The sequence below is a fragment of the Rousettus aegyptiacus genome, unplaced genomic scaffold, assembly GCF_014176215.1.
Source record: "Rousettus aegyptiacus isolate mRouAeg1 unplaced genomic scaffold, mRouAeg1.p scaffold_m13_p_10, whole genome shotgun sequence".
NCBI lineage: Eukaryota > Metazoa > Chordata > Mammalia > Chiroptera > Pteropodidae > Rousettus > Rousettus aegyptiacus.
In genome coordinates, this window is record NW_023416285.1 from 86,524,483 (window position 1) to 86,551,101 (window position 26,619).

Below are 26,619 nucleotides of genomic sequence, written 5' to 3' on the forward strand. Positions count from 1 at the left end.
AGACATTAGCAAATGCTACAAACCAGGGCATCTTTTGCCGGAGAGCTGGTTGTTAGACACTTAATAGCACATCACTGCTTCTCTTCTGATTCTTCACACTCTCCCTGGATAATCCACAGTTATAGTTTCAAGCACCCTCTATATTGATGACTATCACATCTTTCATCTCCAATTAAGATCTGTCTTTAGGCCCAGCGTTTCAAATGCCTTCTGGCTTCCCTTGGCTGTTCCACAAGCATATCGTATTTCCCCTTAAAATAGCTCTGTTTTTTTAAGTCTGTCTCGGTGAATGGCACCATCCTTGTCCTCTTTCTCACCCCTTATCTCTCCACCCTTATCCAAACAGTCATCGAATATGCTCAATCACTACTCCAATTCTTTATAAAATCCATCTTCTCTTCTTCATACCCATTGCAACAACCCTGAATCAAAGTTTCGGACTCTTTGTGCTAAGACCCTGCTTACGCCTTTTTAATCTCACAACTTATCACAACTTCCCTTGAGGTTTTTCATCACGGCCACATCACCACAAGGTCTATCGCCTCTGGAGTTTTAATGTGCAGTGCCCTCTATCCCAAACGCTCCCCCTCTCCCCTCTCACCTTCTTCATTCGCCCCCTTCATCCTTCAACTTAGAAATGGCTTCTGTGTGCAGAAACAATGCCGTATGTTTACAGAATCCTTCCATTTCCTTCCTGCAGCCCAGGAAACCTACAAGACCTGTTGATCTTGCATCTACAGATGCAAGTCCTGGGCAAAGGAACGTAAATGAAAGTTATGTGTGTCACTGCCAGGCCTGAGGTGTTAAGTATCTCTGACTTTTAGGAACTGTTCCTTTTACCACGTAGCAATAGGTGTTCTTATTAATGCAGTTTGGGATTTTATTCCTACCTCCCTTTTGAGACTTGGTGGAGTACTCTTTTACCTGGTTCCGCGGAACTTCGTACTTATTCCTAATATAGAACTTCTCTGTGTATCCCATAAACGCCTGCCTTTGTGTTTCTGGCAGCCGTAAGCTCTGTGAGGCCAGCGATTGTATCTTGTTCCTGGCTGCCTAGTGCAGCATCCGGCACAACTGTAACTGGTTTGCCAGCTTGCTGTGCTAATGCAGACACCGATTTTTATCCTTTCTCTTAGTCAACTGAAGTCTCACATTTGCATGAAGTCCAGAATCTCTCTTTTGAAACCAATCATCCAAGAATAATAGAGGCTTATTGAGTCCAAAGGGATAAGTTCTGCTCTCAAACATCAGGCAGAGAAAGAACGAGAGAACTGAAGCAGTTCTTCGCTGGGCTCTGGTTCAGGCCTCAGATACTGCTGGGGGCAGGGGTCACTGCACAAGGGTGGTTCAGCCCAGGCCTGGTCCGCATGGCAGGAACCATGCGCCTGCCAGTCCCGTTCTCTGCAGAGCCCACGTGTGGGCTCCCACGGAGCAGCTCTTTTAGTGCACATTCACGTTCAGTTATTATCCCCAAGCCCAAACCCCCGGGTCAGCAGCTGGACCCAGAGGGGTTCGCCATCCTCGGTTTTGTACGCTGTAGGAGTTACTCCTCCTCTGTGGCCTTCTAGGCTCTGATACGGGACCTGGTCACCTGTGCAGAATTCTCCACAGTGGCCAGTTCCTCTCTGGAGCCTTTGCATTCTTTGTTCCTACCCGTTTAAAAGCCTCCTTTTGGTTGAAGGACATTAAATCTCACAGGGGAGGGGTCGGGGTTTGATCGCTTTCCTGCTCGGACGCTTCTTGGTGCCCGTGCAATTCTACATGCAGTGACCACCTCTGTGTTCTAATTTTTGAGAGACAGACTTTGTCAGGTCACAGAAAGGTCCTCTGACCCTTTCTCCCAGAGCAGCAGGTGCCTGTTCAATATATATTTACATAACTAATAAAGGGCACTCATGGATTTTTCCTGAACAAAAAACAGATGCACTCTAAAGGGACTTTGTTCAGTTAAATCAGCAGTCTTCAAACTTTTTGGTCTCAGGACACCACTGTATTCTAAATTTATCAAACTTCTATTTTGGATGTTCTATTTATCTACATTTACTATATTAAAAATTAAAATAGAGAAATTAAAAAATTATATTCATCAATTCATAATAATAAACCCTATAAATGCACATAAAATATATTTTATAAAAGTAGCTATATTTTCCAAAATAAAAAGGATTTAGTGAGAAGAGTGATGTTGTTTTACGTTTTTGCAAATGTTGTTACTGTCTGGCCTTCTAGGAGACAGGAGAAACCAGATTCTCATATTTGCTTCTGTATTCAATCTGTTGCAGTATTTTGTTCTGGTTGAAATAGTTGGAAAATGGAGGAGCATTTTAGTGGCCTTTTTTAGACAATCATAGATATTATACTTTGATAACACACCGATACTTGACAAGTGGTAGTTTTAAAAAATTAAGTTGCAATCATATCAAATCTGTTGACTTATTTTTCACTTTCGTGGATCTTTTACCCATACATAACTTTGTCCCGTTGGGCATTGATCACGTGGAAAATACTGGCCTACCAAACTGTGCAGATCTGCTGAATGTTGACATATCTCATTAAACGATATTAAAAGAATCACATTTGTTATTATCACCTTTGATCTCATCAGAAAACCCCTAAGTATTGGGAAGCCTTTCAACTCACAGTGGCAGATACAAGTTTTTCAAAATTCTAATTTCCTCTTAAAAGCTCAAATTTCATCACTGGCAACCAGCACTGTCAGTTGTTTTCCTTGAAGTGACAGGCTCACTTAATTTATGTTTGAGAAAATGTGCCAAATACCCAAGTCAAAATAATAATAGTATGTCTGTCAGTTCTTTCAAGTAAAAATGGTGCTCTATGAAAAGCTGCTAGTTCAGCGCAGAACTCAGGCAATCACACGAGTGCTCTCCCCTGGGGCAACGTCCTCCTTGGGCATGTAGCAGGGATGCTTGATTTCCATTTGTCACATAGGCTAGGAAAAAGATGTGTAATTAGGGTTGAGATTTAATATAATTAACGATTTTAAGTAAAAGTGACTATATTTTTATCCACCATCTATTAATCTATCCTCTGTGTGTGTGTGTGTGTGTGTGTGTGTGTGTGTGTGTGTTACTGTGAGTGTATGGTAATATAAAAATACAATGACTAATTTTATGTCACTTCCTTGATTTGGGCTAAGTGGTCCGCATTTTCCCCCGTTGTTGCTTTTATACCTTCAGTGCAAACGTAATTAGTGGGAAAATGCAAATAACATCTTAGTCATTTTATGAAAGTTTTTGCCTTGCTGATCACATGAGAGGATATGGGGGTTCTTTCAGGCCACACTTTAAGAACTGTTCAGTTGGACCGTTTCTGCCTCCTAACTAAAACGAAGAACAACTTTAGTGAGGTATAATTGACATAAATAAACTGCATGTATGCTGTTGGCTTCTTTACATAGGAAAATTCCTTTTTTCCCCCTAGGAAAGATCTTGAATTCTACCTTATGAGGCACACAGCATGTGGTAGCATTTATCCCCACCTCGCCATGTATTCTCCACCTCAGACTTGGAGTTGGCTATTTCTCCAAGAAGCCTTGCTTCCATTCGGTGAGGAATGGTATTTAGAACACGAAATCTGGGCACTAGACATGCACTTTGCCACTGGTTTAAGATTGCTTCTAAGTCTTTGAATGGTTAGAGCTAAGAGATGATTGATAGATAGATAGATAGGCAGTGTAGGGGAGGGAAAATAATATTCCCTCTACTCTTCGAGTTCTTGGCTGAGCCTCCTGTAGTAAAAGACAGATTAGCAAGAGAAAAACAAACAGATGTTTATTAACATGGATATCTCATATAAGCATGAGAGGTACCTAAGAAACAATGAATAATTCTCAGAGGTGGCTTAGAATTCCAGCTTAAATACCATCTTCAGCTAAAGACAAAAGAAAGAAAGGTGTGTGGGGTGGAGAATAATTATGGGAGGTTACCAGGAAAACCATGGTAAACAAGAGTACAATTTGTTAAAAGCAAAAATAAATGAACGGGACTATATCAAACTAAAGCTTATGCACAGCAAAAGAAACCATCAACAAGGTAAAGAGACAACCATCTGAATGGGGAAATATATTTTCAAGCAACACCTCCGATAAGGGCCTAGTATCCAAAATATACAAAGAATTTATGCAGCTTAATAACAACAAAAAAACAAACAATGCAATTAAAAAATGGGCAGAAGACCTGAACAGACACCTCCCAAGAAGGCATACAAATGGCTAACAAATATATGAAGAGATGCTCAACATCATTAGCCATTAGGGAGATGCAAATCAAAACCACAATGAGATACCATCTCGCACCTGTTAGAATAGCTGTTATCAACAGGACAAGTAATAACAAGTATTGGAGAGGATGTGGAGAAAAGGAACCCTCATACTCTCACTGCTGATGGGACTACTAATTGGTACAGCCACTATGGAAAAGAGTATGGAGGTGCCTCAAGAAACTAACAGTTGATCTATCATATGATCCAGCAATCCCTTTACTGGGCATTTACCCCAAAGACTTGAAAACATATGCTCGAAGAGATATTTGCACATCGATGTTTATAGCAGCATTATTCACAGTGGCCAGGACATGGAAGCAACCCGAGAGTCCTACAATAGACGATACGTATATACAATGGAATATTACTCAGCCATAAGAAGAGATGAAATACTGCCATTTGCGACAACATGAATGGACCTCAAGATAATCATGGGAAGTGAAATAAGCCAGACGGAAAAAGTTGAAAACCACATGATATCATTTATATGTGGAATATAAACCTAAAATTTCCAAACAAACATGACAAACAAATGGAGATTCAGGAACATGGACAATAAACTAGAGGTTAACAGAGGGTGGGGGGAAGGCGGGGGAGGTAGATGGGGTAAAGGGGGTCAAATATGTGGTGACATAAAGCAATCTAACTATAGGCGGTGAACCTACAATGCAGTATAAATATGACTTACTGTAGAATTGTACATTTGAAACTTACTGGATTTTGTTAACCAATATCAGTATAAAAAAAAATAGTACAATTTGTTATGCAGCTATAAGGTGGTGATCTTCCATTGATATGTGTCTAAAGTTGTCTCCAGGATTACTCATCCTTCCTGGTAGAGAGGAAAAGAGCTACATATTTATAAATTTATGTCCTGCTTTAAGGTGAAGGTAGAGAGCTTTTACTGTTTGCTTTTTCTCAATTGTTTTCAGCTCAAAATAATGCTTATACCAAATTGGCATATTTTGGGATGGCATTTTCTTCTATACTTTGATAGACAGATTTAAAAATTAAATTCATATCACTATTTCCAATTGAAATTTAACAAGTTCGGGATGTTGATTTACTTCTTTGATTTTATGTTTATGCTCTTATCTCTTTTATTTTTACATGGAAAATCTTGATACTGAACGATGATAAAATTATTTATTTTCTCTATCCTAAAATATACATGAAGTAGTTTGTGAACATTCTTATATGGTTACAACTTTGACGTAAAGTTATCAGCAGACGGGGAGGGGAACGAGGGACCTGGAGGCGAGCACAGGACAGAAGGTCCGAAGCAGTCTTTTCAAGAATGTGCAGGGAAATTCTCTAGGATGTAGAGTAGGGTTGTCTGGCAGCGTGTTAATTCCCTACGTGGGATTTGTGGTCAGAAATTTAATGTGACAACCATCAGCACGGCCGCGTGACTTTCTGCAATCGTGGAAGGTGCTCGCGTGCGGTCGTGAGATACGTCCACTGGGGTCTAGCCAGATCGGGGTTTTCCAGGCAAAGGCGAAGAAGAAAGACGAGGGCAAAGGGGTTAAGGGTGTTTTCAGGGGAGTGATGCTGGGTCACAGAATCTAAGATGAATAAGGAGGGAAGTGAGACCCTGAGGGCAGTGATGCCTGTGATTAAAGATTGCCATGAGGTCAAAAATAGCTATAGGGAACCTAAAATTAGTAAGTTTGAAGGCTAAGAATAAGAGGGAGTAGTCAAAGGGTGGGATGATTTGAAAACATTTTCAGGAGGAAAAAGCTGCACAGGATGACATGTAAGAGGGGCTAATAATTCAGCGGAAGTAGGACCTTGAAACAAGAAACGAGCAGAAATATGTTTTTCTTAAGACCAGAGATAGTGGAGGTGGGATCCTAGGTGTCTTACCACACAGAGGGTGGCATTTACGTCATTGGAATTTAAACCCTGCGGTGTGGAGTAAACTCTGCAGGCTGGAGGACCCGCAGACATTCAGGTGACTCACCAGGGGGTTATCCTTTTAGTATCGTGCCTAGAGCAGTCTTGAACTCCAGTGCAGTGCCTGGCTGTGTGCGGGGTTTAGTCACGCTCGAGAACCAAGCCAGGAGACATCTCGCTAGGACTGCCGCACTTAACCAGCCGTCGCTAAGACATTCACCCGCATGGGATTTTTTGTTTTTTAAACAAAACTTCAAAGTCAGGGAACTTATTGAAACTCCTTGAAATGGTTCTTGAAGCTATAATTCAAGAAGGGAGGTTTTAGGTAGAAGGGAACATTATGTATGCAGCATCCTGTGAGCTTCCTAGGGTGATCAAGACCAAGAAATTCCAGAAATAACAAGTGAGAGAGGATCTTAGAAATTAGCATGTAAATCTCTGGCCACAGAGTTCCTGAAAGGGGACAGGAGGTGTTTGGCAGGTGTGGTTTGATTGATCCAATGTTCTTATCCTGCTACATTTGCTAGGAGAGGATCCCTTACAGACGGGGCCCTTCCTGTAGGGCAAGTGACAGGACAAGCAGCAGAGCCCCTGGAAGGGGCCATTTTCTGCCAGAAACTGTGGGTATTGGGTTAGGACACGAGTGGAGGACTTTCATCACTTGTGCCTTGGCCACACCTCAGAAATGCTCAATACTGGCAGACCTCTGGGAAAGGGCAGCGAAGGGCAGTGGAAGGATACTGATGGAAGTCTTATGTAGTTTCAAAGATTTAGGTGCCGTGGTGGCTGGCGCTGACCACTGGTACCGCCGCAATGGCTGTTTCACCAAATGCCATCGTGGGGGTCGCTGGGGCTCATACATCCAAGGTTCTGATTGTGCACAAACTGCGGGGAGAAAAGGCTTCTGCATTTATGTTACTATTAAAGAGGGTTTTGCAAAGAGCTCTAAGACCAGGACAGGAGGGCTTGGAAGGAAAAAACAAAACAAAACAGGCTGAATTAGAGCCAGCGACTGCTGCTGCTGGTGGTGACAGTGATGTGCAGCATATGTAAGAGGCAAGACTTAGGGACGAGCCTAAGAAGCCAGCGAAATAAGGGAATAGGAGGTGACTAGGAGAGAAGTTTGTCCCGCTTCTCTGCAAGAATCCTTGGAGATACTGGGAGGGACACCAGATTCTTCCTGTGTATTATATGGGACAGGGAGCCATCTTAACAAAAAACATTTTTCTCCATTGCATTTGTAAATGTTTCCTTGCTTTTAAAACATTCCAATATAATTACCTATTTTTAAAGCTAACTTGATCTTTTCAACAGGTATTATATTCACATATAAAATTTCAGAAAGTTAAAAAAAGGTGTAAGGGGAAAATAAACATGCTTCTCCCCTCGCTTTCCCAGTTGTTCAGGCCTTCATTATTACTAATCTCTTGAGCGTCCTTCAAGAGATATCTCAAGCATTTTTATAAACATGCACATTTATACATTATTTTTTCCTCACATAAATAGTAGCATACTTTACCTTATCTCCTGCATAACTTTTATTCACTTAATGATAAATTTTGAGTATATCCTTTCATATCACCACGTGAAGAGTTTTTGGTTTTTTTTTTTAAATTCAAACTGTGTTTATGGGATGGCTCCTCACTCATCTTGATTCAGGGTGCTTTTACTGGTGCTTCCTTCTGAAGGAGCATCCTTCTGTAAGCTTGCTTTTCCTGCTGTAGGCTGACAGAGGACAGTGGTGCAGCCAACACGCAAAAACTACCGTTTGTGCATGGCTAACGACGGTGGTGATTTTATGCATCTGGGCATTTCACAACCGTGAGGTAGGAACTGGGGCTCTGCGCCAGGTGCTTCTTTTTGTATTGTCTCTTCTCCTCTTCTTGAGGGGTGAAGGAGGGCCTTAGAGAGGGGCATGTTCTCGCGGGAGGTCGCCACTGCTGGAAAGAAGGTGTTTTCTGTTTTTTTTTTTTTTTAATTTGTCTGCATAGTATTTCATTGTTAGAAGTACCTTGACTTCCTTAACTAACCCCTTTTAAAGGAAGCTTAGATTTTCTAATATTTTGCTTATACATAAATATCTTTATACTTAAACAATTTTGCAAATGCGCTAATGATAGGATAAATCCTTAAGACTGGAATTCCTAGGTCAAATATTTTAATAGCTATTATCATATTACCCTCTAGATAAGTTGCACTAATTTGCACTTGCACAGGTTAATTTTAATTTTGAAGAACAGATTGACCCTGGATGATCAAGACTTGGGGTTAGCCAGGCAGCTGGATTTTGGGTTACATACAAATAACCTGTCTGTTCGGTATGGCTTTGGGACCTTTCACACCTATGGCTACCCTTGTGGGTCATATCAGGAAGGCGTTGATATCTTGGCATGGTCTTCGTGAGTTTCTTTTGCTGGTTTCATATCCTCTGTATACCTTTTAATCTTCTTTCCTTCTTGCTTTGTACGTTTCCCAGGGTGACTTGATTTTTGCTATGGCTCCACGTGCCACAGATGCCTTCCAGATCTAGTCCCTTCAGATGCAAACCCACGTACTCTCTGTTCCCATTTGTAGATTGTTGCATGCGCTCCAGGAAAGTCCAGGATGGAGAGAGAAGATTTTGATGTATTTGAGGGGAAGTGAAAGAGAGATTCTATCCTCCATGAGGATGGGGTGGTTGGATACGTGTCAAGAGAAGCCAAGGACTGGTCAGGATCGAACAGCAACAGCAGTTGTCATAGTTTGATGTCTCCATTTCACAGTGGATGAAAAACCATAACCTCCAAGGCCTCAGCTGGAGAAGGAAAATAACAGTAGCGACTTGATCGCTGCCATAGCTTTGTGATGGGCCTCCCAGGGTCTAGTTTCTTCCTTTACATTCCACCCTCCAGCCCACAGTGAGTGAGAGTTATCTTTCTAAAATACAACTCACATCCCCAGCTTGAGCGTCTTGCCTTTGTGCCTTCCACAATAACATCTGAGTGATTTAGCACGATGTCCTCTGGAATCCTGCCTCCCCTCCCAGCTGCACGTTTTCTCCATTCTTTCCTCCCGCTCACGCCCAGCTGCCCTCACCGTGGAGTGCAGCGGCCACCCTGAACCTCCTACTGTTTGACACCTCTTTTTCCTTCCTGGTTTACTTATTGAACAGAGATCTGGTTAAAGGGTAACCTCTTTTATGAATTCCTTTCTACTCTTTCTCAGAAAGAACCCTCGAGACAGAGATAATCTCTCTGAACTGTCAGGGCAGTGAGTGCACGCTTGCATTTCGCCCTCATCTCTCTGCACTACGCTGTGGTCATCCAATGAGGTCGGTTACCCTGCTTGACATGCACCCCCATGAGAGCAGGGTCCAAGTGTCCTGGTCATCTTCACAGTCCCAACAACTCACAGTGCCCGGTACATATTAAGCACTAAATCCACATTTGTCAATTCGATGGTTGAGACCCACAGATTAGAGACGCATATGCGGTTTGGGGCCAATCCTTTATTGTCACCTGAGATCAGTATTCTTTCTTGGTAAAAACGGTCCTTTCCTTTCTTAAAATTTAATAATCCTAGGATGATAGATATGTCTCGACTCTTAGAATTAAAAATTACTCTTTAAGTGACCATAATCACACTTCATCGATATGAAATCTATAGGCGGCCTGATTTTTTTTCTTAGACTGGCTGGCCATTTCAGGTCTGCCGTATCCCTGAGCATGACAGATATACTCCTGCCACACCACAAGCAAAGAGCTTGAGGCAATTGTATTATTTATTCAAGGCACTACCAAAATTCCTTCAATGTATGTGAATGTCTGTCTCATATTTTTCTGGTCTTTCCCTCCCTTGAATTTATTTTAAGTTTTATTAAAGTATGGTTGACAAATTAAAAATATATATATTTAGGTTTTACGTGATTTTTTTTTTTTGGAAAATTTTCATATGGTTAATATGCATGACATAAAATGCCATCTTAATCATTTTTTAAATGTTCCCCTTAAATTTACTGACAAGTAATCCAAAGCCGTCATTCTAAGTCTCCCCGCAAATGTTCAATAATATATTGATCTGCTATATATATCAATATATAGACTTCCCCTATACCCAGTGGAAATCTGCATATGGTTAGAATGAACAAACATACCACTTTTCGGACCTTTTGTTTATGAGAATGTAGTGGTAATGAACAGCCAAACCTTTCTGAAGGCTTGAGCCCTTCGGAAAGAAGTCGCTACTCAAAGGCAAGATAAATGTTTTGGTGCGGAATGAAGGATTAACTTTAAGATGGGGGGGAATAGTTTGAACTTTAACTAGGTTTTAGAAATAGGTTTTCAGCTTCGTTCTTTAAATTTTACTCCTAGCTTCCGCATATACACATAGAATGGTAGGAAGAGTAAAAGTAGTAATTCAGTCATGATGTTTTGAGTTGCTGTTTTCTCTCTCACCTGGTATAACCCAAATTTCAGAAAGTATTGTTTTCTTAATCAGTTTTATTTCTCATGCGAAGCCTCATTCTTCAGAGCAAAACAGCTTTAAAAGATGAGTTAATAATCAAGTCAGAGAACGCATTCCAGCATAAAAATATTCTTTGCTCTCTGTCTGAAGTGTTGTCATGCTGTTCAGGTTTGAGCGAGGCAAGTTTCTTTCCACTTCATAGCTGGAGGATATTAGAGTAATAAACCAGTTCAGCTGTTTTTGTATAAAATGATTTTTAAAAATCCCAGTGACCTTTTTCTGCCCTCAACTAACTTTAAGAACAGTTGGACATAAAAACTTCAAACTTTACATATTCATAGCTCTCCGAGGAATACGATCATTGTTAGTTTGAGAAAAAGCTTAGTATTTTTTGAGTTGGAAAGCTCTAATATTACATGTTTGCACATGCTTGGTATGTAGCTCTTAGTCTGTTGATGAAAATTGATAGGAGACTTTTATAGCATATGTGTAGATGCTGGTTTTTTACTTTATTTACCATGTCATAGAACTTACAAAAGCATATGGAATTTATGCTATAACCTTTACATTGAAATTAAAACTTTACATCTGCTCAGCAATATAAAAAAGGAGATCCTACTATGACATTGCAGAAGTCACATAGAAAATCTTACGATGGTGACCCCAAAGACTTGATCTCCGTTACGTTCACATCCCGTTACAGGAGGCTGAGTGTTCTGGCATTCCATGGGAAAGAGGTTTTCTTTTCTCTTTCTTTTTCTTTTTTTCTTGAAGCGCCGTGTAAGAGTTTCACACGCATCCTGGATAGAGCCCTAAGCAAACACCGTTGAATGCTAGCGTGGTCAGGCTTCTGACACCTGGGGTTTAAAAATAACTTTCTTCAGAGTTCCATTTAGCACACTGAAAGTAGTTAATTCCTCAGTGCCTCATACATAACCCCCTGAATGTTTGGCTACCGCCCAAAATGCAAGCCCTTTGCATCATCTTCTCTTCTGGTTTAAGTTCCATATTGTTCTACGTTCCCTTTTCCCCCACCATTCATCTTCCAACCGTCGGGCTCTGATCTCTGGAATCTTTTCCATCATAAGCAAACTCCACTCTATCCTAAGCCTCTTTCCAGAGTCTTCCTCCACCTACTCAAAGAGATGCTGCTCATTTTTCTTACATCCGTTACAGTTGCCGGCAGCATTATTTTCCTGGTAGTCTCCATCCCTGTAGAAAAACTTCTTAACACCAAAGTAATAAAAGAAAACAAAAATGGTGTCAAATGCGTACTGGATTCATCACAGTGATCACTTTGTAAGTCATATCAGTGTCTAATCACTGCGTTATACACCTGAAACTACATAGTATTGTCAGTTCTAATTGAAAAATATATATAAAAATTAAAAAAAAAATAGAAATAAAAATTCTTCCTAACCCCCACCAGGAGATAAATGTTATATTTTTGAGTATGTCCTTTAAAACATATGTAGTGATTACACTATATATATATATTTTCCCACACAACAATATACTGTACGTTTCTGTAAAAAAATTTTTCCTGTGGACTACTTTAAATATTTAGATAATAAAAGTAAGGAGCTCTTGCATATCCACCGCTCGGTTTTCTGAACGTTAACAGAGAGTATCCTGGGTATCTTCCGCTTATCCCTCCAGATGGGTTCCCTCCGTTCTGCACCCGCAGAGTGCTCCGGAGGCGGGCTGGTGGGCACTGAGCCACAGCCACGCTCTCTGGCTCCCAGCTGGTTTGGCCCATGAGGGGAACCAGCAGGAGGAGATCGAAGGGTGGAGGTGAGTGAGGCTGGGGCACTTGCTCCTTCCGCTCTCTGGCGCCGTCACTGCTGGGTTGCTGCTTGTTGGCCGAATTGTTTCACTGAAAGCCCTGGTTCCTGTATGACAGCTGTCTCTACACAGCTCCTCCTCTCTGGGTTCTGGTCACCTCTTCACGCGTAGGGCTGAAAAGCTCTCTGCTGTGATTAGCCCTTGGATACTGCTCCATGCTTTGCCGGTTTCCTCAAATGCTGTCTACAGCTGTTACAGGTCCAATTATACCCTCTCCACACCAAATTCATATGTCAAAGTCCTAATCCCCAGTATCTCAAAATGTGAACTTATTTGGAAACAGGATCTTTACAGAAGGAATCAAGTTAAGGAGGTTGGGTGTGGGGGGGGGGGGCGGGGCGGGGGGGGGGGAGTGTTGCTAGGGTGGGCCCTAATCCAATATGGCTGGTGTCCTTCTAAAAGGGAGACACAGAGAGAGATGCACAGAGAGAAGGTGATGCGGAGGTATGAGGAGAAGAGGACCATCACCAAGTCAAGGAGAGAGGCCTGGAACTCATCTTTCCCTTGCAGTCCTCAGAAGAAATCAACTGCTGACGCCTTGACTTTTGACTTCTGGTCCCCAGAACTGAATGACAATAAAATTCTGTTGTTTAAGCCACTCAGTCCATGCTATTTGAACAGCAATCCTAGCAGACCAACACAACAACTTTATAAATAGTTCCTTCATTTAACAATATTTAATTATGCAGCTTGAGGGTGAAATCTGTTTGTTGTTGGAAGCAGACTGATCTACATCTATCAATCTATCTACGCCTTATTTATCTCGGCCCTTTTTTTTTTTCTGTTAAGAAATCGAATCCTGAAGATTAGCTTTCTTGTCAATACAATGTTTGTGCAACACTCTGAACATATTTAATCAGAGTGATCTGGAGTGGTCCTCTCACAGCCCTCGTCCGGGCGATTTCCACCCACATGGAGGTGGGACTTCTCCGGAGCTGTCTGTCCCTCCAGGATGCTGTGGTTCATTGGTCACCTTGACCAGAATCATCCCTGGAATCCCTCAGTAGCAGTTCTATCGCTGTGCTTAAGAATGTTTTAATCACCTCCCGAATTAGACCAGAAAGCAATAGTTGCTTTATCTAACCATTCTATGGAAATCTCTTTTATGGTAAGGAGGTAATATATTTTTTTATAGCATTTCATCTCATGCCTTTTTATTTCCAAATAACTATTTGTTTATTCCCAGTGATTCATTAAATCCATTTTTTTTTTCAAATTAAAAGAACACCACTAAAGAAGAGGAAACTTTTGGTGTTCTTGATTTTTAAAAAGGGAACAAAAATATAAAAGGCCTTTCACTGGAAATACCCTATTAAAAAATAATAAAAGCATTCTCTGCCAAATTAAATTGTAGCAATGTCAAAGGTAGTGAAATCAAGTTTCATGCTCGCTTGCCTATGTTGGATAATTAGCAAAGCAGATCTTTCAAACAGAATTAACCAAAGAAGAATGAATGGTTTAGGTAAAAAGAAATTTAACAGCCGTGGGGAAAATATAACTAGAAACTGAAAATCCAATCCATTCCCATTTTGAGCTACTGAATGTGATTTGGCTATATGGAAGAGTGGCCTGGTAAATCCCTCCTACCGACGTCCATCTTAAAACATGGCACTGAAAGCGATGCTTGCCACTTAGGTTAGTATTTCACTGTGGCTTTCAAGATAATATGCTGTCCATTTTTTAATAACATTTAACATGTTCATCTCCCTTTGACTGAGCACTTACAGCAAAATTATTAGTGCTTATGGCTTACTGCAGACAGTATTTATGCTGCTTTCCAGAAGCCACTTTTATCTGTTGAGAAAAAAAAAAATCCCACTGTAGGATTTCCAACCTTTTAGGCTAACGTCTGACTCTATTAGCTCCTAAAGAGAAGAACCATAAATAATCTTCCCATTTTACATTCTATGCTTTTAGCTAGAGCATTAATCACAGAGGCTTTTTTTTTTTTTCTTGGCCTCATGAGAAAAACCAGTCTTATAGTTTGAAAATTTGGTTTACAGAAAAGGGTTTTCAGGGTAGGCAGGGGTGGGAGTTGGATACAGAAAGAAGAGGGTCTTTGCTGGGTTTTATGAGTAAAAACTTTTGGAAGAAAATTTTTTTTTTCTTTCTAGAGCCAAATGATATCTCGGTGATCTCCCCGGTAATACATTTGGGAGGAGGGGCGTCATTAACTCTTTCAGGTCAGAAGGGTGCCATTCGTTCGTCATGGTAACAATGCACCTGAGCCATCCCATGGCCCTGAGCCATGGATTGGTTCTCTGGGATCTTGGTGTTTAAACCCAGTGCGGGGGTAACGCTAAAACAAGATTAAGGTTGATTAATGGTGTGTTTCTTTTCCCCCCATGGGCTTTCTCTGAAATTCACATGAATATAATTTAATTACTATTATCATCACTTTCCTCGTCATTGAAGTGACAGGTGTTCTTGGATATATTTCATTCAGTAAATAGGCATTTTCTTTTTCTTACAAGGTGATCATGGGAGAGCAGTTTTTAACACAGTTCTTGATTTCTCATTCTTTCTTTTTTTTTCAAAAGACTCTACATCATCTTTAGGAATTAGTATGGCAGGACTTGATGGTGCCAGTTGTGGTTCAACCATTAATCCCCCATGTAATTTGCTTCTTGAACTAGGTTTACACTAGGTCAGTAACTCATTTCAGAGACTTGGAAACTGCTTGTTTGATTTGATTTCACCTACTGACAAAATTTGCCTTTTAATTTTGTTAATGCTTCCATATGGTTTCTGATCTGACTCAGGTTAGAAAAGACTTTTAAGAAACAATTTCAATTGACTTAGATTAATAGCAGTAATAATTTACTAAATGGCAGTGTTATTCATTCTTAAATGTATATCTGGTCTTAAAGTCTCCAGTTTTTATAATAGCTGTAAGTGGGAATAAAATGACCAAACTACCATATACAAATTTTTCCTATGCTTCTCAAAATTATTTGGGAAAAAACCTCTCAAAATATCAGATTTTCTTTTTACTTTTTGTGAATCTTTGAAGAACTCGATCTCATTGTTTTAACTTTAGTATCTCTTTTATCTCCATTTAACTGCTGTTTTCACCATAATTGCTACTCTCATAATTTAAATATTATTGTCTCCAAGAAACTTGATTTAATTGATAAGTAAGAAAAAACATTCTTTCCATTAAAGAATAGTTTATTTTTTCTTTTCTGATAATGTAAACTGTACACTCCCAAATTTCCTCCTTGCCTTTGCTACTTAGGTCCTTAGAACAAAATGTTGCTCTCAGTTCTTAGGAACATATTGTCTTCTTTTTTTTTCCTTGATCCCGAGTTCCTTTCTTTATGAAAACTTTATTATAGATCTTTTTGTGATTCAAATTATTTTAAGAATATGGGTTATATATAAAAACCTTTTCTATAAATAATTATGTATTTTTCCAGAATCAGTAGATCAACAAGTATTTATTGCACAAATGCAGTGATTAAAAAAACACTCTATTTGGTGATCTGAGGAATAACTTGTTTCTCTGCTGGTTTGGTAGAAAGTTCCCTGCCATCTTGACTTAACAGGGAAGAGGATGGGAAATCCTGGAATGTTAATATTGCCTGTCAGATTAATGGAATAAGGACTCAAAATGAAAATCAAGCTAAGGTATAGGAAATAAAGAAAGTTATATTTCTTACTTGCTTGAGACTGTACATTAAGATTCGTGCCTGCTACATATCGAATCCAATAACAGTAGTACAGGGGCTGTAAAAGTCAGATAGTCCCATGCCCTCGTTCTGTACTGATCCCCAGTGTCGGAGTTTAAGATACGCTGCCCCAAAATGCTGACTATTTTAAGCCGAAGGAATTTGAGACATGGCTAATGCAGAATTTTCCGACCTCCCCTGTCTCCCCTGAAGCAGGTCATGAGACCCTCACGTGAGAAGTATCCTCCATACACCCAGAGGAAAGGCGCATCCTTACCTGCAAAGACAGAGGGACCATGAGAGGTTTCCCCCTGTTTACTTACTACCCTTAGCTCACATCCTATTATGTTCGCCCACAACTTTCCATTCTTCAGATCTAGTACAAAAATACTCGTGTTTAACCATTTCTTTAGATCTTCATCTCCTTACGAAGGTTCCCATGTCATGTGAAACTTAACAAATTTTTATGCTTTGCTCTTGTTAACCTGTCTTTTGTTGGTCCAATTTACAGGGCCCTAGCCAGAGAACCTATTATGGGGAGAGGAAGAGATTTTTCTTCCCCTACACTATCTCCGCAAACATCTTAAACATTCTTATTTTAAACTGTCTTTTAAGGCATTTTACTAAAACCAGTTCTTGGATATAAATGATCACCTTTGTTTTATCTGCTGACTTGTCCTCATAGTGGTTTATTTCCTGGGATGGTTTCTGATTTTTTACTATAAAGTCACCTTCATCGGGGGTTGTTTTGTTTTTGATGAAGTCTCTTGTATGCTGAGTTGTTTCTACTGGAATAAACATATCGTTCGGAATTAATTAGGATTTGGTTCCAACTTCAGGTTTTCCACTTCTAGTCCTGTATACTTGGACCGTTATGACCTTCTGAAACCTCAAGTATTTTTATCTTAGATGTTTCACCTGCAAAATAGGCATTGTGCAGAATTGTTTCTGTGAGAATTAAATAAGGTACCTGGCGCCAATAGACTCAACAAATGGTACTTATTATTATTTAGATAAATACTTCATAAGTGGTGAGTGTCGATCCTGAGCAGTTAAAAATGTCCTCAAGGAGGTCATCCTTGACCCACGATCTAAATTGGGTTTCCCTCTTACATTCTCTCGTAAAGCTCTGTATTTTCCCTTTATAGCATCTGCTGCCATTGGTAACCGTGCATGTAATGTAGTAGTTGCACTCAGTGCTGAGTGAGGAGGCTGCGTGAGGACTGGGAAGAACTCCATGTCTCTAACCAGGGCAGTTCCCACTTGGATCTGCCAGTTGTTCTTTTTGAGGGAGCAAGGGACTCAGTGCTATTGGATTTTCCAATTTTTCATATAACCCAGAACTCTGACTTTTTCTGGGAAATGTCCTGGTTTTAAAATGTACAGAAATAACTCAATTTAAAAAGACATTGTGTGGGCCAAACAAAATTCATCCGTGGGTCATAACGGATCTGAAAGCTGCCAGTTTAGAATCTCTGGTTTATATCTGTCACCATGATTAAACTATGCTATATGTTCACTATTGTGTGTGCAATGCCGGGTACAATGGGGGCACGTAGTAGGCACCTAATATTTACTGAAAGAGAATGAAGGAAGGGAGGAGGGATGGAAAAGAGAAGGAAAGAAAGAAAAAGGACTGCAACTGGTTTCCTTTTTTCTCTCTGTAAAGAATTACATTGGAAAAATTGCCAGTATTAAGAATATTAGAAAGTCTGCGCAAGTTGATGGATTTCATATTTAAGAGTTCTAAGTGAGTTAATATAAACTAAGAAAGAAAATGCATTCACTGCTTCTCTGTATAATTTTTAGGGAAAAATAGAATTAGGAATTTTGTTGCTTTTATAACCAAATGTTAAACAAATAAAAATGTTTTGACTACCTCAGAAGCGAAATTTGCAATGTGTAAGTATTGTATTGAGCAGACTTTGGTTGCATATTGTCAAACCCTTTCTCGTTTGCTGGGAAATAGAATTTAATCTCTGACCTTAAGTTTTATTGTGTAATGAGCTCACCAAATACATTTGAACTGTGAATTTCCATGGTAGTGTGATTTGTGTACTGACTTGAACTCTGGAAATCATTGCAGCTGTCATTTAGTGAAAAATAGGAAAAAAGAGGCTTTGGGGAGCTTAGTTTCTAGAGCCAATGGGAAGGGGAAAACCTCAAATGCCAGATTATTTAGAGACCATCAAATTGAAGTGACCATCTTTGAAAAATTTGTAAATTTAAGGATTCCTAGAGATTTCTTTTTGGGCACACAAAACATGCATCAGTAACTACAGAGGTCTGCTAGTCAGATTACTGAATTGTAAAGTTAAAGATCAACAAATGTTCCTAATAGATAGTTATTATGTATACTGCACTACTTCAGGCGCTATGGTCCCAAAAAGTAAGTATTAAAAGTGGTGGTGGAGAGGACCATTCCTGTACGCAAGGAGTTTATAGCCTGGTTGGGAGACAAGACCGATAATTAGGGAAGGATAAAAGACTACGATTAAGGGCTAAGCCATGTATTAGACTGTAAGTGTAACGAGAAATCAGAGGGTAAAATTATAGCAGGCTTCATAGATTCTGTTAGACTTCAGCTAGAGCTTCAAGAAAGTATCCTTATGATTTAAAGAAGGAAAGAACATACATCACTATTGTGGTCCTCTCTGCTTTTGAAAGTCTGTTAATTCTTATCTTGGGCTTTACAAAAAAAAAGTTTCCTTGTCCACTAACAATTTACATATTCAAGATATTTTTCTATAATTCCTATATTTAGTCAGTCAACAAGTCCTATAATTTCTTCATTCAAATTGGCTTTATTACTCATAATCCCTTAGCTGAGGACTTTTCAACTTCATGCATAGATTTTGATTTGTCTAAGTGCATGCAGTGAGCGGCAAGGCTAAAAATAGAACCAAGGTCCTATGCTTTATATCTGATCTCGGATGGTATGGCCCACCCTCGACAATCTTAAAATATAAATATTCTCTACTATTGGTTACATAAACCATATACATCCTTATGATAGACTACCACACAGTACATCATAATTATTCTGTACAGCGTATCATAATGTGTGATTTATACTTACATTTATCGTGGAAGTCATTCATAGTGTAATGTTAAATAAAAAAAGCAATTAGAAAATGTGATCCTGTGCTCACTTCGGCAGCTCATATACTAAAATAATAAATACGACTCCATCTTTGTAAACATATATTTTTATGTATATGTCGCATGGGAAAGATCTGGAAGTTTTACTCTAAAACATTAACTCATTGTTCTGAGCAGAGAGATTTTAGATAATTTAGATATTTTTGTTTGTAATTTCTCATTTTTGACATTGGTCATTTATTATTTGTGCCATTAGTAAATAACATTAAAATTCCTTCCTCAAAAACCATGATGTGCTCCTTATGCTAACACTTAACAATTAGAAAGTTTAAAAACCCTGGTGTTTCAATCACCTGGGTTATTAAAAATAAACATGCCAGTACTCAGGTCCTACCTCAGACCAATTAAATTAAAATCTCTGAAGGCAGGGCCTCGGCTTCGGCTTTTTTTGAAAAACTCTCTAGGTGACTCTAATGTGCATCCAGCATTACCTGGGAACATATTAAAACTGCAAAATCTCAGATCCCACTCCAGATCTACTGAGACAGAAACTCTGGGCTTGGGGCCTGGCAAGGTGTTCTATTTATTTATTTATTTAAAAATTAAGTTTATTGGGGTAACATTGGTTAATGCAATTATATAATTTTCTGGTGTACATTATAATTTGACATCTGTATATTCTATTGTGTTTACCACACAAAGTCCAGTTTCCTTTGGCTACCATATATTTGATCCCCTTTATCCACTTCGCCCTCCCGCAACCCCCCTATATTTGACCTCCTTTAATAGTCTACCTCCCCCCTCCTCCTCCACCCTCTTCCCTCTGGTAACCACTAGTCTATAGTCCATGTCCATGAATCTCTGTTCGTCCTGTTCATTTGTTGCTTTTAGGTTTATATCCCACATATAAGTGATATCATGTGATTTTCAACTTTTTCTGTCTGGCTTATTTCACTTAGCAGGATTATCTCGAGGTCCATCCATGTTGTCGCAAATGGCAGTATTTCCGGCAAGGCGTTTTAACAACTCTTCCACCAAAGCTAGAGAACCACTGCCACAGAGTCCAGGCTCAGCTTGACACTCATGTTCCTTCGTACAGCCTCAAGCTCCCCCAACTTACCCTTTTCCATTTCCGACACTCACCTTGTGCCCCAACCGTGTGAGAGCACGGTATGCCTCCTGATGCTGTGCGGCTAGGTCCACCTCTTCTGCCACGCTCCTGACGCTGCCTGGCACACCTCATCGCTCTCCCTCGGAGCCGCCCAAATTTCAGTCGTCCTCCGAGGCCCAGCGCACATCTCATCACCTCTGTAAAGCCTTTCTGCATCTCCCGCTGCTACGTCTCCCTCTCCTCTAACATTCATTTATTTTTTCAGTATTTATTTCATGCCTATTATTTGTGAAGCGTTGAGTGAAATTCAGAAGAATTATGTCAGGGTTTCTACAGAGTTTTTATTTGTTTACACACAGGATTACAGATGGAAAAGTGGATGTCGAAGGAGTTAAGATGAGGGTTGATAGGTTCTGAAGCTGGAGATGGGAGAAGGATGGTTGGAAGGCCGTCGGGCAGATGGTCGATAAGCAGAATGTGGATCCTTTGCTCCAGGAGAAGGCCACGAGAAGAAGGGAACGAATAAGCTCCCCTGCGTATTATATCTTTAAAAGGAATACATTTTCCTCCTATTTACAAAAGTAAAGGGTTTCTTGCAGAAAATTTGGAAAATGCAGAAAAATAAAATTCACATTCCTAGTACCTTAAGATAAACACTGTTGTTAGTTCTTTGTTGTGTATCCTTTGTCTTTAAAAAAGGACTAAATGGACACAGCCATGGATAAAATAAATGTATTTTACAATAAGATCATATTAAACATATTATCTTGTAACCTGAATTGCTTTTGGTACCTGAATTTTAAAGTAAATACAATATTATATATTTTTATGCCATGAATTTTTAACAGTCATAGTAATTTTTAACAGAGTACTTTATAATTTAACCAATTCTATTATTAATCCAAATCCATTATTGAATTTTCCCCTCACTTGTTCATTTTTCTATTTGGGTTTCATTTGTTTTCTTAAAATTCTCCTTTAAAATGCTTTGGCAAATGTTTATTTTTCGTTCGATTATTTTTAAACATAGTTTTTCAGGAACCCAACTCTTTCTTTTCTATTGCCCTTTTATATCTTTTGCTCCTCTTTCTTTTTAAAAATATTTTCTTATTTTATTTCATTTCTAAAAATTTATTTATTTATTTAACTTAGTTTCAAGTATACAGTACATTGGTTAGACATCTATATAGTTCATAAAATGATGCTCCCAATTGCTCCCTCCCTCCCCTGGCCCTCCACCTCGCCATCGTGTTAATGCTGACTGCATTCCCTCTGCCGTGCTCCCCATCCCCGTGACTATCCATCAGCTACTAATTTGTACTTCTTTAACCTTTCACCCCATTCTCCCAGCCCCCTCAGCCCCCTTCCCCTCTATCCGTCACCAAATTGTCCACTATATTTGAATCTGTTTTTGATTAGTTTGTGCTCTTGCATCTGAGAAATTTCCTCTTTGTTAGTTTTCAACATTTCTAAGTTTTTAGTTTCCGGTAATATATTTATAACTTCTAAAAACTTTCTTTTTCCTGATATTTTATCTTTTTAGAATATTTTTTCTTTTTAGAATATTTTTTGTTTTGTGGTGCAATATCTTTTTTAATTTTTTTTTTTTCACTTTCTTCTCGTAACATACACTGTTTTATCCTAAGTTTGCTATTTTCTGTTTGTTGCTTTAGTGTCTGTGAAGTTCAAGAGACTGGTGTACAAGACCACCTTTACTTCTGATATAAATTGCAAGTTTGAGGGTTTCTAAGACTAACCTTAGGTTTGCTAATTTGCTTAAAAAACACACAGAACTCACTGAAAGCTGTGGTTTGGGAAGGAGAAAGATGAGAGGGTGTGAGATGACTGACTCCTGGATGGCTCCGGGGTCACCCGTGGGGTGGAGCAGCAGCTCTGCTGCCATCAGCTCCTAGAGGTAAAGTTAACAATGGACTTTGGAAACAAGGGCTCCAACTCTAAGGAGCTGGCTCACTGGATGCACGCAGAAATGCAAAACGACAATAAACAAGCTCAATGTACAATCCCTTGGTTATTGTTATCTGTAACAGCTAAAATGAAAGTAAAGGAGGATTTTGGGACAGACCCTGACACTGGGCCAAACTTGAGTTCTGACTTACAATCTGAATCTGATGTGCACTCGGGCCAAATTCGGATTCTGAGCTACAGCTGCTAGCTTCTGAGAAAAGTTGTGTTGAAAAATGAGATACTGAAGAAGGTTAGAGTGATTCATAATAGAGTGAGGAAAAAGAAAAGAGAGAGTTAAAGGACTCATCCCAGCAGAGTGGAACTCTTTAAATGGTAATTAAGAAATGGGATGAATAAACCGAACGTTGATAAGGTCGAAACAAAGCTCCTAAAACAGCGCTCTTGGCACCTGGGGGACCCATGAGAAGCCCTGCTGTTCCCTCAACCCTGAAGCGTTCTAAACAAATCTGCTCTATTTTTTGTCCTTGGTTTAAAAAATTAAAAAAGCCAAAAGACAAAGATGACAAACAGAAATCTAATCTCTAATCACCCAGGCAATAGTTCTGCAATCTAATTGAGATAAAGGATGGACAGAAGAGCCTGAGTTTCTTGGCCCAACCCCTGTCTGGAGACTCAAGGCCACCCATATGCACAGGAGTGGGGCTCTTGGTCACAGGGCAGAGAGGAAATTTTCCTGGGAATCCCTTGACATGAAAGCCCAACGCAGTGTGATTCAAAAATCTGGTAACGTCCTAAGGGGGCTACACTTTGGGAGGATATGGGAATGCAGTGGTGGACAGGATCAAGGTGAAAATTTGGATGAAAATTGGAATGATTCAACAGTTCAGGTGAAGCGTTTGTGTCTCCTTTCCCTAAGCGTATAATTGGAATGGATATTGTGTCTGCCTGAAAAACATCTCCTACCTAGTGGTGTTAAACATGCAAATCTGCCCTTTGGCCAATATTGATTTGACATGTTCAATGAAAACCAATAAGATTGCTCAAGCCTACATAGGTTGTTCATTTGAAACAATGTAGAATATCCGGTAGACAAAAGCATATTACTTGAATTAATGCTGTGTTAGAAACATGAGCACGGCACAAACAAATTGTTTACACGATAGCTCTGCGTGAAGTGCGGACTGAGGCTTGTGGTAAAAGCCAGTGAGCACTGCTGAGCAGAGAGCAGCAACTACTGGGATTGTGAGCCATACAATTCCCATTTGAGAGATTACGAGCTGCTACCAGACATTAACTGGAACTGCCCCTAAGACTGAAGGACATTAAATAGTCCTGAAACCTGAAATACCCGAAATGTCTTGGGTGATGTTGAAGAAACTCCCTAATGGGGAGGGCAGTGCTCAGAAGTGTTTCATAATAAATGGAAAGAGTTTGTGTAAGAACATGTTACCATGGGAATCCTAGCTTCTCATCACTTTGCTGTAAGAAAGCCTTGGCCCAAAACCAAGGAGTGGACTATATAGTAAAGAATTTAATCTTGTTCCCAGTTTTGGTCTTTGCCTTAAGTAATCCCTACCCCCTTGGAATGCCATGTGTGATAGCAGAGTTTTTGTCTGCCTGGGGGCTTTGGGCCACACCAAAAGCGTGATTTAGGGTAGGCAGTTTGGGGTCATCAGGAGTCGTCTTGACCTGATGGGCTGGAGGCTGAGATCAGCCATGTGAATAGTCGGCTCCGTTCACAAGACGGAGCTCCAATAAAAACTCTGGGTACCAGAGTCAGCGTCCTGGTTGGCAATACATCGTGACTGGTGTCTGTGATGTCACAGAGAGAGGACAGCTGGACTCTGTCTTAAGCATTTCCTTGGCTGGTTTTAATCTGTATCTCTTAGCTGTAGTAAACCATAACTGTGAGTATAACAGCTTTCAATAAATTCTGAGTCCTTCTAACAAATTATCAAACTTACAGGTGGTCTTCAGGACACCCAAATTTACGATTGGTGTCAGAAGTGAGGGGAGTCTTGAGGACAGTGTCTATCTCTCATATTAGAGGCTGTCCTTGGCTATTGGCTGATACCTGGGTGTCAGCTCCCATTTAAGCACGATTGGCCAAAAATCTGTGTGTGGTGCCTTTTGGCTGCATTTCGCAGTAGGCTGGCTGTTTAGTGGGGAACCTCCAATAGGTCTTCGCTCCTGGGCCGGTCAAATTCTGTAGAAAATGCTCTGTCAAATCCCTGCTTAAGGGAGGTTGTTGACCTTCTGCAAGCTGAGGAGAGAAAAGAAGGGTGTCGGGTCTCAGTATCCAGCCTGCATAGGATAAGTAACCCCTGTGTGTTCTCTTGTTTTCAATCATTCTTGGTGCCCCGGTCCCAAGCCCCTCTCCATTAGTCCTCCAGAAACGAACTCTATGGTGGAGATGAAGCAATAGCTGGGAAGGGAAATGAGGACTGATTCTCAGACTTCCAACGGTCCCTCTTTTATTCTCTGTCCCCGTCCTGCCCCTGTCCTGCCCCTGTACCCATTTCGGCTCCACTTCCAGCAGTGTCTGATGCCAGCAGTTCCTGAGACTTTTGGGGCTTCCATGCTTTAAATCTAGTTGCTTCTTGGCTTTCTTCTCTGTCAGTTTAGGGTTTAGTTTTTTCAGGGTGCTAAATCATTTGTCACTTAACTATCTGCTTCCTAGCTTTTACAGCTTCGGTGCCTTGTTCACGCTCCTATTCTCTCCGTCCTTATGAGTTTGTTTGTTTATTTAAACCCTTTGGGTAGATTGGGTTGCTTCTGTTGGGTTCAGTAAGATCTGAGTTTAGGATTTCGCCTAAGATTTTTTTACATTGGGACAACGTGAAACGTTGAAGTAAACGTTCTCAAAACTGGAAGGGATGTGGGCGGTCATACATGGGGTCTGCTCTCTCCTTTCCCACGCAGTGAAGTTGAGGCCTTGGAGGGGACGAGACTAGCTTAATATCAGGCGGCCAGCAAGGGGCAGGGCTGGCAGTGGAGCCGGAGCTGGTGATTCCTAGGCTACTCTTTCTTGCTACTATGTTCATTGGCTTCCTGGAGACAAGAAGGGACCCCATCACTGAACTCAGACAAAGGTTTTAAAACTGGGGTTCACATAAATAATTTTTGAGTTTTATATACATTTGGCTAAAATTTCATTTTAAAGTAGATTTAAAGCACTAAAGGTTATATTTTGCTAATTTATAATAATGTAACATTACTGTTATTAGATTAAAAATCTCTTTACTATTATTTTAGTGCACTTTTAGGAGAGAGTAGAAGTAAATGAAAAGATTTAATCTTCCATTGTTACCCAGAAGTCAGGACTTTGTTTTCTGTGTCTTTCCTGCCCTCACTAGGATCTAGGGTGGCAATGAGGACATAGAGGATACATAATAATGTCGTTGATCAATGTCTCGGAAAGTAAAATAAAGGTGATATATTAAATAATTCCTTATTTTTAATTAAGTAGGTGACAGGGCTTTAAATTTTATCCTTGATAACCTGGGTTTATGCTGCTTGATCACTACTAACAAAAAGAAAATCGGGAGAAAGGGGTGTGTGTGTGTGTGTGTAAGAAATAACAGACCGTGGTCACTGAAGAATGAAAAGCTAAAAGCAGCAAACAATGAGGAGAGAACAAAAGTGAGAAAATGTTCTTCCTGTGGGTTTTTTTTTTCTGTCTCTTCCACCTCTCTCCTTTTTCTTCTATTTCTTTTTTTGTACTTGAGGAGCATAATCCAATTAAGAATTTGTTCTCAAATGCTTAATAATAAAAATAAAAAAAATCACTTCCTTTTAAATTTTATAATGGGTCTCTAAGGAGAATTAAAGCTTTGTCATTATTCTATAGTATTGGTTAAAAAGACTTAAGAGATAGTGTTCTGTCTCATAAGTACATTGTTATGTCTTAAGAAACACAATTACATAGAATGTGTGGACCTTGTTTGAATCCTGGTTTGAGCAAACCAACTATAAAATGTCATTTTTGAGCCAAATCAGGATATTTGATTTTGGACTGGGTATTAGATGACATTAATTTTGTTAGTAGAGCTAATAATATTGTGATTATATACAGAAATGTCCTCATTTTTTTATAGGCACATAGGGACATGATGTATGAGATTTGCCTGAAAACACTGACGTGTTACTGCAGCAAAAATAAAGGAAAAAAATGCAGAAAGAAGTGCATGAAATGAGTATGGCAAAATGTCCACACTTGAATTGGAGAAGGAGTCCATTATATGACTCTGTTTGCAATCTTTCATAATAAAAACTTTAAAAAGATATTTAGAGTTCTGCAAGCTAACAACGGCTGCTATTACTAAAGATTTGACAGTGCGTGCA

General features: G+C 39.8%; 1 pseudogene; it reads right to left on the bottom strand.

The window, feature by feature from the left end:
* Positions 1-7,843: 7,843 nt before the first annotated feature.
* LOC107500163 lies at positions 7,844-8,100 on the bottom strand (annotated as a pseudogene).
* Positions 8,101-26,619: the final 18,519 nt, after the last annotated feature.